The sequence below is a fragment of the Mytilus californianus genome, unplaced genomic scaffold (genome assembly GCF_021869535.1).
Source record: "Mytilus californianus isolate M0D057914Y unplaced genomic scaffold, xbMytCali1.0.p SCAF_13, whole genome shotgun sequence".
NCBI classification, from domain to species: Eukaryota; Metazoa; Mollusca; class Bivalvia; order Mytilida; family Mytilidae; genus Mytilus; species Mytilus californianus.
In genome coordinates this window covers 6,699,390-6,717,109 of record NW_026262615.1, presented here as the reverse complement: position 1 = coordinate 6,717,109, position 17,720 = coordinate 6,699,390, and the positions used below count along the sequence as shown (strand labels likewise).

Below are 17,720 nucleotides of genomic sequence, written 5' to 3'. Positions count from 1 at the left end.
TGTTGTTTTTATATGGTAACATCATTATTTTGAGTGTATAATAGAGGCAAAGGATACCAAAAGGATAGTCGAACACATAAGTCGAAAAACAAAGTGACAATGCCATTGCAAAAAGCAAAAAAAGGATGGATAAGCAGGTAATCATCCACATGTTGCTCTCGTCTAACTAATGTATGCAATATCATCATTCACGAAGGGGAATATTTCATTAAATGAAAAACGTGACCTTCTCTCCTTTAGTATTAACATTAAAAGGACTATAAAAAGCTCAGTCCAAATATTGGGTAAAAAACTTCCAAAAAACCTTTAAAAAAACTGCATATAGCCGGTGTCATAAGGTATTTTGAACCCCCTGAAAAGTGAACCCGGGATAAAATACCATATGGAAAATTGACTCCGGGGTCATTATACCGCATGGTATTTTGACCCCCGGGGTAATTTTTCCCATATGTTATTTTGAACCCCACCTTGAAAAATTGAACCCTCCTGTTTTAGTCAAAAGCATTGCAGATTTTTAAATGTACAATATGTTGGCTATGTTTTTTTTTTAATTGGAGGTGTATAGTAAGGGGTTTAATATACCATGGCAGGGGGGTCGAAATACTATGGTTAAGTAAAATTTTCCAAACATCTTTATAGCCATGTTTAATACATACCAATTACTGATTGGAGTATAATTACTATTAAGAGGGGTTAAATTAGTTATAATATTTGAAATTGGAGGTGTATAGTAGGGGGTTCAATATACTATGGCTGGAGGGTCAAAATACTATGGTTAAGTAAAATTTTCCAAACATCTTTATAGGCATTTTTAATACATACCAATTACTGATTGGAGTATTATTACTATGTAAAGGAGTTAAAATAGCTATAATATTTGAAATTGGAGGTGCATAGTAGGGGGTTCAATATACTATGGCAGGGGGGGTCGAAATACTATGGCTAAGTAAAATTTTTCAAACATCTTTTCCAGCATGTTTAATATATACCAACTACTTATTAGAGTATTATTTTTATGTAAAAGAGTTAGAATAGCTATAATTCTTGAAAATGGAGGTGTATAGGAGTGGGTTCAATATACCATGGCAGGGGGGTCAAAATACCATGACTAAGTAAAATTTTCAAACATCTTTATAAGCATGTTTATTACATACCAACAACTTATTGGAGTATTATAACTATGAAATGGAGTTAAAAAGCTATATTTTTTTAAATTGGAGGTGTATAGGAGGGGGTTCAATATACCACGGCTGAGAGGTAAAAAAACCATGGCTAAGTAAAATTTTATAAACATCTTTATAAGAATGTTTAATACATACCAACTACTTATTGTAGTATTATTACTATGTTAGGGAGTTAGAAAAGCTATATACCTCCATTTGCAAGAATAATAGCTATTCTAACTTTTTTACATATAGTAATAATAAGTAGTTGGTGTGTATTAAACATGCTTATAAAGATGTTTTAAAATGTGTACTTAGTCATGGTATTTTGGCCCCTCTGCCATGGTATATTGAACCCCCTACATACATGTAGTAATAATACTCCAATAAGTACTTGTTATCTATTAAACCTGCTGGAATAGACGTTTCAAAATTTTAACCTATCCATAGTATTTTGACCCCCCTGCCATGGTATATTGAATCCCGTCCTATACACCTTAAATTTCAAAAAAAAAATATCTATTCAAACTATATTACATAGTTATAATGCTGTGACTAGTATTTGGTATATATGAAACATGTTGGAAAAGATTTTTTTAACAATTTTACGTAGCCATGGTATTTTGACCCCCTGCCATGGCAAATTGAACCCTCTTGTCTATACATCTCCAATATCAACAATCAAATCATTTAAACTTCTTTTCAAAGTTTTAATACTCTAATAAATATATGGTATATATAAAACATGTTGAAAAAGATGGTTTGACTATTTTACTGAGCCATGGAAACTTGACCCCCTCCCCCTTGTTTACCATGGAAAATTTAACTTCCTTTATATGTTAGGATTTCAAATAATCAAAGCATTTAAGCTACATAGTCTAGTTATGATGCTTCAATATTATTTTGATTGAAATTATGTTGGTAAAGACTTCAGAGCACTTATACCAAGCCATGTGGTTTTGTTTTTTTTTACCTACCATGGAAAATTGACCTCCCTTTTTTGTATGTCTGATTTTCAATCTACAATAAGCTTTAAAATAACGTATCATGTTCTAATAATTATTTAGAAGGAAAAAAATAACATGGGGGTCAATTTACCATTGGGGGGGGCATCAATTTTCCATACAGAGGGGATTCAATTTACCATAGCGGTATTTTGACCCCGGGGTCAATTTTCAATGGGATTCAAAATACCATATGACACCGGGTCGTCAAGATGTTCAACTAAATTTCTTGCTAAAGTTCTTACTACCATTTATTCAACAATGATGAAAGGCATTCCGAAATTCATTTTTTCACAAAAATATTACGATAAAAATTGATCGGAAGTTACACTGAAATGCTCTGTGACTTACGAGTATTTTTTCTCGTAAGATTTTTTTGTGATATGAGCAGCAGGCTTTCATATAGATCTTAAAATAAATCTTACTCTTACTTATCAAACATAATGAATAGGTCAAAACCGACAGAAAACGAAACTTAAAGTAACTGAAATTAAAAAATAAATTGATTTACACAAAAAACTTTAACCTATTAATCTAATGAAAACAATGCTGATATTTTCCTGGCCAAGTAAAATTATGGCATAAAGTACAAATAGGTTATTGAAATATCATCATTTATTACGAAGAATAATCTATATTAAAGGATAAGTGTTGTATCACCCTTGATTGGGGGGGGGGGGATTATCTCGACCCCCCCCCCCCCTATTTGTTAACAAAGAGAGGTATCAGGGTCTTGTCTTTTACTCTTTTTTAGCATTCAAATGAAATGACACGTAAAATAGTTTCTCCTGACTATATGTAGATATGTCAAATTTGTCAAATGGCTTCATTTAAAATAAACAAAACGAAAAACATGGGACTATTACACTAACATATATATTATGTCTCAGAAAAAAAAATATTAAACAAGGTCTGCAAAAAAATTGATTGTTTGACATATTTTGATATTTCTAAGAAACTCACTGTTTGTGTGTGTTTATAGCAAGCTTGCACTATGTGTATATAACAGTCACACATCACCTCTAATCTTTAAGATCAACAATGCAACATTAGTGTATTACTGTTGACAAGATGCCCTAATTCTTATAACACTTGAATTTTTCGTGTTGCTCAGTCTCTAGTTTCTATGTTGTGCTTTGTGTACTATTGTGTGTTTGTCTTTTTCTTTTTAGCCATGGCGTTGTCAGTTTATTTTCGACTTATGAGTTTGAATGTCCCTCTGGTATCTTTCGCCTCGGTTTTTAAAAAAAAAAATACTAGTTATGCATCCCTTAATAAAAGGTTTGTTTTCTTCAACATTTCAAAACTGTATATCACTGCTGAAAATAATCTTGAATAAAGTTAACAATAGTATACCGCTGTTCAATAGTCATGAATCGATTAAGCGAAAACAAATCCAGGTCACAAACCAACACCGAGGGACAATAACGGAACAACAGACAACACTGAACTGCTACAAAAACAAACGCCAACATACATAAAAAAGTCAAATCCGGATTTCAATCAAATTTAACATTCATCTTCAAAACTTTTTTATTAGATAAAATTGACCAACATGACCAGAAATTCTCGAATAAGCATTGATCACGCATGACATACTCTCTCTGAAGTATTAAACGTGCCGAGAAAAACTTATAAGTATTGCTTTGATAATTTTTAAACAGAAAAATCAGTGTTAAGACGTTCCACGATGTAACTCTAATTTATTATAATTTTTATATTTAAAGTAATCAAAACGCTCTAATGAGGGTGTGGAAAGGGGGTGTCCTTCTTTTCTGTATTCTTTAATTTTTTATGTCATTTTTCTCTATTCTTATTTTCTCCCAATTATTCTCTATTCAGCCTATACGAGAAGTATAGCACGTGTCTATAAAAACACAAGTTTGTCTAAAAGGATAGCTGTGGAAAAAGCCAGGCCTACGTTAAACTGATATCCAATCAACTGCCTTCGGAAACATAAATTACAAAAATCAAACAAGGAAACAAAGATTTGGTTGCGCATTTAATATTTGAAAAGGTTTATATATAATTAAACGTCAAATAATGGGAAATTGGTGGGTACAACAATCAGCCCCCTCTTTTTTATACTATATTTAAACTGAGAAATACAAAATATTACCGTACTGCAATATTTGCGATTTTACAAGCATTTTATACATCGATTTCCCGCAATTGTCATATCAGAGACATATATACACATGTGCTTTAATATATGTCTCTGGTCATATTTAAAATTTGACAGAGCTAGATAATATAATGTCTACCTATCTAGTGCAGAACAAACCATCAAATTCAATAAAATTAACAAACTAGAACATTTTTTGGATTATACAATTATAGCCTTTGTATGAGATCGATACGAGGTGATATCGACCTAAGAGAAGTATATTGACTAAGGACGAGGTCCGAGGTCGATAAGCTTCTCTAGGTCGATATAACATCGTATGGACTTCAACCAAAGGCTACAATTGTTAAATTATCAATTAACAACTATTGCATGAACAATGTTAAATTGGGGATTTTGCTGTAACATGCTGTATGCCCTGTTCAATATGCTGTTTTTGACCTCAGCACAACAGTGTTTTTGTGTAAACTGAAAGGGCTCCAAAATGACTAGTGTCAAACAAATGTGCATACAAATGCAACTGGCTTAAATGTTTTAACAGGCGCCAACCTTCACCCTAACAGGAAACAGTAGTGTAGCATTACAACTTAAAAAGACACACTATAAAATATCAATTGAAATGATTTAAATCGATCAAAAAAGACATATAAACAAAAACAAGTAAACATACACTGAACGAGTACATTTGATCTATGACACAATATAAATACAATATTACTAAAAAAGATGAATAACAATGTCAAAAAGACAACTCTTACCTAGGACAAAATGGCGATAAATAAAATATCGTACACAGGTAAATTTAACTATAATAATTTTGTTGTTAAGAGTACGGAAATATTTTTTACAAAATAGATACATTTGTTTTTAACAGTACGAGTACAGAAGTGAACATTTATCGTCATACTAAATACTTATCAAAGGTGGTACATTTTAAAAATAGTGAGACGAAATATATCACAAACTAAGTAAACATTGAATAAAAAAAAACGCATTACAAATTATGTCTACATGTCAAATTAACACGAAAGTACGATTTGAGAGTACTCGCAGTTACTGAAAGCTAGTTTAAAGCCAAACACAATTAATACTAAACAATCATGCATAAGAGACTAAAATCAATTAAAACACAACCAAGGGATCTAGTGTTTTAACGCCATGGACAGTCAAAGAAGTCATGACTAGTGCAATGCTAAAATAAAAGTATCGACAGGCAGCAGGATAGTTAGGATATAACCTCATAGTAAATTTGTATAATGTTATGTATAGATAAAGTAATCTCTAAACATAAAAATGAACGTGGATGTGTATTTATACATAAAAAAAAACATTCGAAAGGAATACAAATTTAGTTATGTTTTAATTCGTTGATGACAAAATCGATGTCAGTGCCAATGTAAACAATATTCAAAGATCTTATTACAACATTTATAAGATAACCTTTACTAATAAGTTTGTTTAAAGGTTCGATGAGTTTACATGGATTACATAGTGATTTTCGCGCTTTTAGTACAACATTACCGTAAAATTTAGGATGTGAAATACCGTTTGTAATAAGTTTTCTACAGGAACAGCCAAATTTACTAATCAAATCTTTGTATCTATGAAAGAATTTAGTGAATGTTTAAAGTAATTTATTTTAACGAAATCCCTCCCTTAATAACTTACCAGTATACCGCAAACATGAGGTGCACAAACTTGTACACCATATCCGGATTTCGACAATTAATGTCTCTTCAGTGATGTTAGGGATCGAAACGGTATTTGGAAGGCCATATAATTTACATCAATTTTGGATAGACTCTTGAATTTTAAAGAGTAGCAATAGGATGAACGGATCATATAAACCCAAAGGAAAATATAATACAAGCCCAAACGAAAAATATAAACAAGTCTGAATTGAAAACAACGTTCAAACTTGTGATTGCGTTGGATAAAAACCGCAATTTTTATACGTGTGCATGCAAAACATATTTCTTGGTAGATGGGCCTAAATACAGCGCAAACAACATTTTCCAAAACACCAAAAAAGTGGAAAAGTATATTTGAACAAAACGCATTTGACTAGCAGATCGAAAAGAGAGGTGAAAGATACCAGAGGGACAGTCAAACTCATCGATCGAAAAAAAACTGACAACGCCATGGCTAAAAAAAGAAAAAGATAAACAGACAAATAATAGTACACAAGACACAACATAGAAGACTAAATTCTAAGCAACACGAACCTCACCAAAAACTGGGGGTGATCTCAGGTTCTCCAGAAGGGTAAGCAGATCCTGCTCCACATGTGGCAACCTTCGTAATGCTCATGTTATTACAAACCCGGTAAATAGTCTTATTCGGTAGGTCGCATTTGTGAAAAGGGAAGGGGAACATATCCGATATCATCAGTGAAACGGTTATTCCATAACGGTCAACCAACTCGTGATGGCGTCCGTAAGATTTACGACGGGATGATATCAACTTCGCCATTTGGAACTCTTGGTTTAATAGCTTCCTTGTAAGCAGCCACCCTCTTTCAAGGGAATAATGATAGGAAAAACAAGCCCGGGAATATCGTATCAATTAGGAGATACATATTCCGTATGTTGGCGCAGCCGGAATGTTGCTACATAGAAATGAAAAGTTCACAATTGGAAAGCTGAAATCATCTCTTTTGTCGTAAAGTTTTGTTTTCAACCGACCCTCATTGTCAATTTCTAGATGGACGTCAGGATATGAAACAGACTTAACTGTATCTGTTGTATCCTTTAAATCTAGTTCGATGGGATAGATGCGTTCAACATAGTCACCAAATTTGAGTTATTTAGTGGGAGAATATCATATATATATAGCGGAAAGTAAAGTTTAAGGATATTGCTAACTTCTCTTTTTTCTTCCTCAGAAGTTCCTCTATGATGTCAGCCTCATAATGATAAAGGAACAAGTCGGCAAGAAGAGGGGCACAATTGTTTCTCATTGGAATGCCGACAGTCTGTTGAAAAACTCTTCCTCCAAACGTTACAAATATGTTGTCAATCAAGAAATCAAGCATCTTGATAATGTCAGTTTCAGAGAATTTTTTGTTTGAATCACAGTGATTCTTTACAAAGTAGGATTTATCCCTCCCTAAGACAAGATACTTGTTTTTACTTTGGCCATTCCTTTTTATGAAACAAGGCAATACCAACTCTTTCAATTTGTATTTTAGTTTTGAATGGGGTATACTTGTGTAAAGTGTAGAAAGGTCAAATGTTTAATACTATTGTAATATGAAAGAATCTTAGATTGTATGTACTCTAAAAGATCTTTGGAATCTTTTAGTATCCACATCTGATTCACGCCACCTCTAGAATAGGCAGTTTCACAATAACTTTGAAGCCCGGCTTTGATTGTTGATAAAATAGATGTTAATAATTTAGAAAGAGGTTTCGTGGAGCACTTAGAAGACCCAGCAGTATACCATTGTTTGTAAAGACTCTTATGTAGTTTAGGTATCCAATACAGTGATGGAAGATCCAGTTCTTCATCTTTGGTTGAAATTTCAAAGGAACATAGAACAGACCTATGATTAATCAGGATTTCCTCTTTGGTAAGTGTCGTGAGGGTATATGTTGAATTTCCAAGTTCCTAATTCATTTATCAAGCAGTTTATGTGGTGAGATTTACACACAAAAACGATGTTGTTTGGGGCTTTATCTGCGGGGACAAAAACATATTTGTCATGAAGGTAGGACAAGTGTTTTGCAACATCTGGGTCTTTAAAGATTGACGTAGCATAGGTATTGATAGACCTATTCAGTTTCTTAATTCCGATTTGTATCAACGACCACACAGCCTTAATCCATTCGAAAAGAGTGTCTATGTCTTCTTTTTCGCGTTTAGCCCATTGTCTGGCATAATCCTTTGACTGAATCCATCAGTATTTTTATGTTGTATGTCCAATTGATGGATTTAGACTCGCGATATTTCGGACATTTGGATAACACATTTCGCAAAGAAGTGTTATAGACAATGTTGAGGTCACCGGTAATAACGTGGCTAGCCAGTGGAATAACGGATATTCTTAAACCCTACTGACTGCTATTTGCGATTTCCAATAAACGAAATGGATCTTAACTATTGATTTAATACCAAACAGAATACAATAAACTTGCGGAAAAGATGGTATACCGCACACAAATGGTGAAAACATTTGTACACCATATCCGGATTTCGACAATTAATGTCTCTTCAGTGATGTTAGGAATCGAGACGGTATTTGGAAGGCCATATAATTTACCTCAATTTAGGATAGACTCTTGAATTTTGAAGAGTCAAAATAGGATGAACGGATCATATAAACCCGAAGGCAAATGTAATACAAGCCCAAACGAAAAAATATAAACAAGCCTTAATTGAAAACAGCGTTCAAACCTATGATTTTCCAAAAGTATATTTTAAATATATGTGTGTGGGGGGGGGGGGGGGGGGTGTTTGTGTGTGTGTGTGTGTACCGACGCACATACTGAACTGGGGACTTGCATAGGTTACACCAAAGGGCAAGTGGGGACTCTTACTCTAGTGGGGACTTGACTCGGGTCCCCACTACAAAATCCTCTTTGTTGTCTTAAATATTGATCATATTTGGTCACAGAAAGACTTCCTGGGTCTAAAGCTCTTAAATATTGCCAAAAAGTAATGTTCCAGGGATTCACATTGCGTTAAATGCTCATTTTCACAGTATGTATTTAGGTCCCCATTCGCATGTGACGTTTGACACATATTTATACACAATTTGACATCAAAGTTACACGTAACCGATGAACGCACCTGCGTGATTTCCCGCAGAAATTAAATATTCAAACATTCTAGGAAATATGCAAGAAAAAAATGTTATCAAAACGAAAAATTAAACTTCACAATACTTTGGCGTCTCATATTTAAACAGATTAAATAAACTTTATATTTTCTTGAGCATGCCTTTAGGTCATGACCTCACAAGGAAAATGGCAGCTTACAGGTGCACACCATTTTTCTCGCTGGTTTCCTTCTTTTGTTTTTTATATTTTTCAGTTCAAACGAAACTGTATTTGGAACAATTGGTAGGATGTTTTGCTATTGTTTCTTCTTAATCACATGATTTAATCCTATAGTATAAGTTTTCGTTCGGTTCACATGGTTCATATTGTTTGCTGTTTGCATGTTTGGATTCTGTTTGCATTCAACGGTGATTGGATATTTTTTTGTTTATATTAACAGTTATGGTTAGTATAAATAGAACGCCTTACCTGCTTACATGACGCCTGCTGTATCAATTTCTTATAGCCCGTTACAAGATGGTATTTGGACAGTAATAAATCTAGTGCGAATAATTTGGGGGGAGGGGTGGTTCTGTTGCGCACCAAATCATGGCAGTATAATCAGTTTGTTGATTGTGGCCATTATCTGGCAGAAGAATAAGCGATTCTGATATCTCAACATCTATAAGTGAGTGGTTTCTGGAAACAGAGCACCAAACTATCCTTTTACCCAAGTTGTATGGGTGTAGGATTTCATTGTAAACATGCACACATCAGATACCGAATGGTGGAGGGAGTAACAGCACTGTATATAGTAGTCCAAATACTTGGGCAAGATTGCCGTTTGGCTTTACTGTCAGGCGTCAAATGGTTATTTTTGGCAACAGTTAGCATCAATTGGTTAACAATTTACCGTGATTTGTCGAATTATCTAATCATGATTTGTCAGAGTTAGTTCTCTCGTTTGAATTGTTTTACATTTTCTTTTCGGGGCCTTTTATAGCTGACTGTGCGGTATGGACTTTGCTCATTGTTGAAGGCTGTTCTGTGACCTATAGTTGTTTAAAATTTCTGTGTTATTTGGTCTCTTGTGTGGAGTTGTCTCATTGGCAATCATACAACATCTTCTTTTTTATACATTTGGAAATATGGTTCCTCTACAATGGGGGTTTTAAGATAAGTTTAATTAGATTAGATTAAGTGAACCGTGAAAAAAAAACGTTGAATGCAAACGATATGAACCAAACGAAGACTTGTTTTATCTGTTTATCATGTTTACAGCACTTTCACACGATTCTGAGCATCACAACCACAAAGTGAAACAGACCTTTATCATGATTATTAGCTTCAACTGATATATGATAACATTTTAACATGTTTAATCAATTGAATTGACGGATGTCAAGTTGGTTCAATATTCAACATTCAACATTCAACATTCAAATTTTTTTTTTTTTTTTTTTTTTTTTTTTTTTTTTGAGGGGGGGGGGGGGGGTTGTTCCATTCATTTTCAACATACAACATTCGATTTCAACATTCAACATTCAAAAAAAATTTTTTGTTTAACTTTTTTTTCAATTTGTTTTCATTTCTTTTTTTTTTTTCAACTTTTGTTTGTATTGTTTTTGAATTGTAGGTGTAGTTCTAGGAATTAAGGATTATGTAGTTTTCTTGAGGCTTGGCTATATATAGCTATATATTGAGACATACATGATACATTCCCCTGTTGTTAGTTGACCTGTTCACATTTGACCCTAACCTTTAATTTCGAGATCCAACTTTATTTCAACTTTTCTGTATGGGTGTATATCAGTATATTATGACTTGTGTCTAACTAAAGGTTCCTCTAAAGTAAAATAATAGCAATGCTGCAGGGCTTAGAAATTGAACATGTTAAATGTTTGTCTACAAATTATCATGAAGGGTTTACCGTTACAATAAAAACAGAAATTATGCGTCTTAGAGACTGTTATTTCATGTAAAATGTAAAATGACTTTCGTGTACATCATTTGATCGTACTTATTTCAAACAAGCGAGGTCAAATTCATATGTTTTTTTTTACGCCCATTTACTTGACGTTCTATGGTATACTGTTGTCTGTCTGTCCGTCCGTCCGTTAATTGTAACTACTTGGGCATTCTCACTCACTTACATTAACGTAAATGTTAGTGTAGCCATAAGGTTGGAGAATCAGAACTTGGTCCCTGTTGGAATTTAAATCTTTTGTCCCTGGCTAAAATTTTGTATTCTGATAGACAATCGGCACCTGTTCATAGAATTTTCTTTTTCGTGTTTTTATAACACACAATATAGAAGAGGTAGAAAAAGTACATCCCGTGCCAAAGAAGGTAGTTTATTTAAATACTGAAAACAGAAACATATTCTGAGGAATATAGAAATGTCATCCATATTGACATGATTAATAATTCACTCGTGGAGTAATAACTCTGTGTGCAATGACACTGGACATGAAATAATTATCCATCATCATGATCATGTGCATCACCCTGATCAAATATTTATAGTGACTGTTTTGCTGCTTACATGGAGAATATTTTGGTAACATTTATCATCATACACATGACAATGAATAAATTTTACCCAGAGTTTAAAAGTCATGATGAAAAAAAAAAAACAATACATTCAGGAATATTGGAGCGAAAACCCCAATTCAATCTTTGCCTGAGGGATGAACTTAAACTGATGATTCAAAAGAAAAAAATATTTCACTCAATTGCCAAAAAAATGAGGAGTAAAAAACTTAATGAGCTCTGGGTAAGACATTATTTTTTTCTCTGAAAACCTGACTGATCCATATTAAATTAAAAATTTTAAGTTGCTTGTGCAGCTCTTTTTCCTGACCTTAACCATGTTAACCATGATTTAAAATTATATAACAACATGTATACATAGAACTGAGGGATGGTACTTATTTTCATGATACCTGTAGCTTTCATATATATTTGGATTTTAATAAATTAACGCCTCGTTTTTGTGCATCAGAATTGATGTTAATACGTATACACACATATATATTTAAAAATTAATCATACATTTGTAAATGCACTGTCTTTTTAAACTTCTGTAACCTTTGCACCTGGGTTGTATTGGTAAAATATACTAGTAAATAGGGACTTTGGTTGTATTGGTCACACACACTAGCAACTGGAGACCTCAACTCAATTGGGGACTTGTTTCAGGTCCACACTAGATTTTCTCTCCTATTTCCTCTGATGTTAATTTTGGTCAGTGTCTGAGTGGTCTACACTACTGTGTCACTTGTCAACACTGAGGTTGTGAGTTCAAAGCATGCATGTCTGTTTTCCTACTGAAGGTTGGGGCTTCCTCCACCAATAATGACTGACTGCCACAAAATAGCACTATAGTGGTGAAACAGAAAGTGGCATTAAACACTAATCAAGCAATCAATCTTATTTAAATTTGTATGCATTTCTACATGACTAGGCTTTATAAGATAGTGAATGTACATGTATCAGGGCCATAACTACTGATGAGGCAGACAAGGCAATTTGGTCGTCCAAATTTCTGGATAAACAAATTTATTAAGAAACAAAAAGGAAAATTGAGAAAGCTAGGCATGGAGGCGTAAAAAACATCCTTGCATTTTCATATCAAGAATTAAGTAATGCATACTTTGAAATTAGTAATTAATGTTGACGTGCACTCTCTGTCTGACATTAAGTATCAACGTTTCTGTCTGATTAACATCGACAGTTAGTAAAGCGGCTTTTGGTTCTGCAATTATTTACATGTACATGTACATCTGTTTATTTTATATACCATGAATTGATGGTCTTGAAAACACTTCATCAGACTCCTGAATTCCTGCACAAGTTGACAACAGAAAAGAATTTTCAATTGTGCTACAGCAAAGTATTGCACAATAGATGCAATAGCAAGAAATTTTCAATAGCACATTACTGCACACAACAGCACAGTATTGTGCAATAACAAAAAATCTGCAATCATTTGTCAATTGAAAATAAATACGAACCTCATGAATCTGTTAACCAATTTCAATGGGATTAATTTTAAATCTTTTGTTTGTCTTTTAAGCTCACCTCCCCCAAATATAACTTTTCATACGACCGCACAAAATTTTGTGGTCGTATATTGGTATCACGACATTTAAAACAGAGAATGTGGGGGGGGGGGATTTTATTTCCTCAAGATTTCAAATATTATTTTTGCCCAAAAAGGGGGATGTAAAATTTTATATTTTTTTTTGGGGGGGGGGGTCAATTCGCAACAGCATAGTGTACTAAAAAAAAGGGGGTAATTTTATTTAGGGGAGGGGGGGTCGATTTGCAACAGCATAGTGTATTGCACAATAGCAAAAAATTGAATATAAATTCAAATCAAATAACCAATTCTGTGTTGTCAGGGTTCTCACTAGGAATTTTTCATGGTGAGTCCTGAGACTCATCACTTTTAGAAATGGTGAGTCCCAATAAATTTTGATGAGTCCAGGATACATGTAATTTTTTGTGTCTTAATATGATGAAATAAAACTAAAACGACGCGTGTTGGATAGTTAGTTTTTATTATATCAATAAAAGTTATGATCTCTTAAGTTATTGTTTATTACAACATATATCGACTGTTATTTCCTCTCTTTGTTTGGTTTAGTTGGTGTAGCGACTAAAGTTGTTGTTTCTGAAGATCTTTCTATGTCTATCAATTCTTGGTGTAGTGGGTCATTGACTCTTGGGTCTTTTACTTGGTTCAGATGATTCAATGTCATCAGGTTCCATTTTGAAGGACTTTAACTTTGACTGACTCTGACATTGTGATACTGATGTCATTTTTTTTTTTTTTTTTATAAGCCAGTATTTCTAAGAAATTGGGATTGCATAAACACACACTTGTCACAGTTCATATTAATCATTATTAATCACTTTTAATTATACAATGTATCTAATCATTGAGTTAATAATCACTTTGATGTTTGCATCATGATAATTTTTATAATCTTTGAAAAAAACAAGCAAATCTGAAGTGAACACCGTAACCGTACATAATTTTTTATCGGATTTGTTTCAATTTCAAAACATTTTTCACCTTTGTTTACCTTTGCCACATCTTGCTTTTTTCTCTTTTTAGATTACCAAGGCCTGAATGTAAGCTTATGCCATCACTTGGTTACTGACGTCATCGTTCGTCTGTCCTTGTTGTCGTAAACTATTTCAACAAACTTAGTTGGTAATTTTAAGGAAATTTTGCAGATTTTGGTTATTATCTTGAATATTATTAATGATAAAGATAAACTGTAAACAGCAAAAATGTTCATCAAAGTAAGATCTACAAATAAGTTCGTATGACCAAAATTGTCAATTGTCCCCTTAAGGAGTTATTGCCCTTTGAAATCAATTTCTCGCAATTTCATGAATTTGTTCATTTAGTTTGCTTACTTTAAACAAGAGGCTCTCAAGAGCCTGAATCGCTCACCTGTAATTTTTTGCTTAAATCTTTCATCAATGATTATTTTTGCTTTTTAATATATATTAATGAGTGGCTTAAAAATTCCATTGAGATGTTCTTTGTATCTGTCATATTTTCTTCAATAGCATAGAAATACATTTTACCCCTATGTTCCATTTTAGCCATAGTGGCTATGTTTCTTGACGTACAAGAAAATAAAATAAAAAAAATATACTAGATTATCTGAAACTCATTCAGCCCAAGTTTGGCTGAAATCGATTTATCAGTTTCAAAGGAGAAGATTTTTTAAAGTTAGCAAACTAGATGAACAAATTGTGAAAAATTGTCTTTAAAGGGCAATAACTCGTTAAGGGGTCAATTGGCAATTTTGGTCATTGAATTTATTTGTTTATATTACTTTGCTGAACATATTTGCAGTTAACAGTTTATCTTTATCATTGATACTATTTAAGATAATAACCAAAAACTGCAAAATTTCCTTAAAATTACCAATTTAGTGGCAGCAACCCAACAATGGGTTATAAGATTCATCTGAAAATTTCATTGCTGATAGAACTTTACCTTATGAACACTTTGACCCCATTTCTCATTATTTACTTTGCGAATACTCATATATAGTGTTTAGTGTACATATTTTAACCGACTCAATGACCATATAAATTTGACACCTCATTGATGAGTATATCCCAAAACACCTGTCTACAGATTGACTGGTCAATGATGAGCGGCCCAGTCAAGTGAAATAAATCAAGTTGTACCCTATGTCATTTTTAACTCACCGTTCCAAAGGAGTGGCGAGATTTTGCCACCACTTACTTGCATTGGCATCCATCTGTGTGGATCGTCGTCGTTCGTCCAGTGTAAACTATTTCAAACATCTTCTCCTCTGAAACTACTGAACCAATTCAAACAAAACTTAAGTTAAATGATCCTTAGGGTATCTAGATTAATGTTTGTGTTTTATGTTCTGTTTCGTCAAAAAACAGGGCCACCATGGCTAAAATTAGAACATAGGGGTGAAATGCAGTTTTTGGCGTATGCCTCAAAAACCAAAGCATTGAGAGCAAATATTAATCTGACATGGGATAAAAGTGTTCATTAGGTAAAGTTCTATCAGCCCTGAAATTTTCAGATGAATCCATTGTTGAGTTGCTGGCACTAAATTGGTAGTTCAATGACATTTTGCAGTTTTTATACAACCACAAACATTTATTTGGGTTCATATTATGCAATGATGTTGTCGTCTTCGTCGTCCGAAGACACATTTGATTTCCAGACAAAAACTTTAGTTTAAGTAGATAGATCTCTATGAAATTTTACCATAAGGTTTATTACTACAATAGATAGGTTGGGATTGATTTTGGGGGTCATGGTACCAATAGGTTAGGAATTAGTTGCCAAAAAGAAGCATTTTTGTAGTTTCCGGACAATAACTTGTGTGTTATTGTATGGATCTCTCTGACATTTTACCACAATGTTCCATATCACAAAAGGAATACTGGTATTGGGTTTGAGGGTATTTGCCCTAAACATGCAGGAATTGGGGATAAAAAGGGGCCAAAAACAAGCATTTTACTAGTTTCCAAACAATAACTTGTGTTAAAGTGTATGGATCTATCTTAAATTGTACTACAAGGTTCCATAATACAAAGGGATGGCTGAGATTGAGTTTGCAGCTAATTGCTCCTATAAGGGGGAGGGGGGTTCAAGTTTTTTAAGGAGTTCATATTTTTTTTTTTTTATATTTTTCAAATTTCAAATTTTGAAAAGTTTCAAGAAGAAATATTTAAGTGCCCAGATAGGGGGGGGGGGGGGATTTCTTTTCAAATTGTTATAAGAGATTCAGTATCAAGCTTGAATATTGTGTCCAAATTTGCCCAAACTGTTCAGGGTTCAACATCTGCGGTCGTATCAGGCTGCGCTCAGCAAAGCATTTTATTGGTTATTATCTTGAATATTATTAATGATAAAGATAAACTGTAAACAGCAAAATGTTCAGCAAAGTAAGATCTGCAATAAGTTTTTATTACCAAAATTGTCAATTGACCCCTTCAGGAGTTATTGCCCTTTAAAGCACAGTTTTACAAAACTTGTTTATCATGTTTTCTAACTTTAAAAACATTCTCCTCTGAAACTTCTGAACCAATTCTATTCTAGTCTATCCTTTAACCATAATCTAACCCCTCTCTAACCCTAACACTTGCACTTACTCTTACATCTAACCCTTACCTGTCCTTAAAGTACAGGGACCCCTAAAAAACTAGAGTCTCTGAAAAGCCTGTGTCGCTCACTTGAATCTTGAACAATAGCCACTTTTTAGTAAAAATCATTATTAAATGGGAATTTCTCTATTTAGATTTAACTGAAATTTCAGTCATGTTGACATATCTGAAGATCTTATTCTGCTGATAGTTTTTCCTTTTCAAAGTTTCTTTTTATAAATTATAGTCTTCAAGATAATAGGCGAAAATGTTAAAAAATATCATTAAAGGGCAATAACTCCAATAACAAGTAGACAGAAGATTTTGGATAGTATGACTTATTTGTGGATCTTGTCTTGTTGATCATTATTGCTACTTAAAGTGTCTATCTATATATCTATTACAGTTTTCAAGAAAATAGGCAAAAATGGGGAAAATTTTTATTAAAGGGCAATATCTTCAATAAAGAGTAAACTAACAATTTCAGTCAAGCCCACTTATTTGTAGAATTTGTCTTGCTGATCATTTTTACTATCTAAAGTTTCCATTTATCTAATATAGTTTTTGAGATAGCTGGCAAAAATGCAAAAAAAAATTGTATTAATCGTCATTTTGCAGTCGAGGCAAATAGGAAATACCATAATATTATGAAATTTCATAATTTTATTTAAATATAGGAACCAAGTTGAGTTGTCTTTCTTAGACGCCAAAAAGACAACTTTTTATTATAATAAGTTAAAATTTCAAACAGAAAATGGTATAACAGGCTTTCATTTTCCTATCTTCTTTACGTTTCTTCAATTTTTGTATCGTTCATGTTTTTTGAAACACAAATGTAATGTGTTGATAGTTTAATCTATGGGAAATACATATTTTTTTTAAATGTTAAATATTGTTGTCCCATTCGCATAAACTATATCCATTATATGTTTTGTTGTATAATCCGTTGATCCTATTGGTGAAATGTTGGTGTTACAGAACAAACCGTTTTTGTTTAAGATGG

General features: G+C 33.1%; 1 protein-coding gene across 4 annotated transcripts in view; it reads left to right on the top strand.

Moving 5' to 3' along the window:
• LOC127723086 (apolipoprotein D-like) overlaps positions 1 to 17,720 on the top strand; it is a 205,469-nt gene that overhangs the window by 144,058 nt on the left and 43,691 nt on the right. The window lies entirely within an intron of this gene.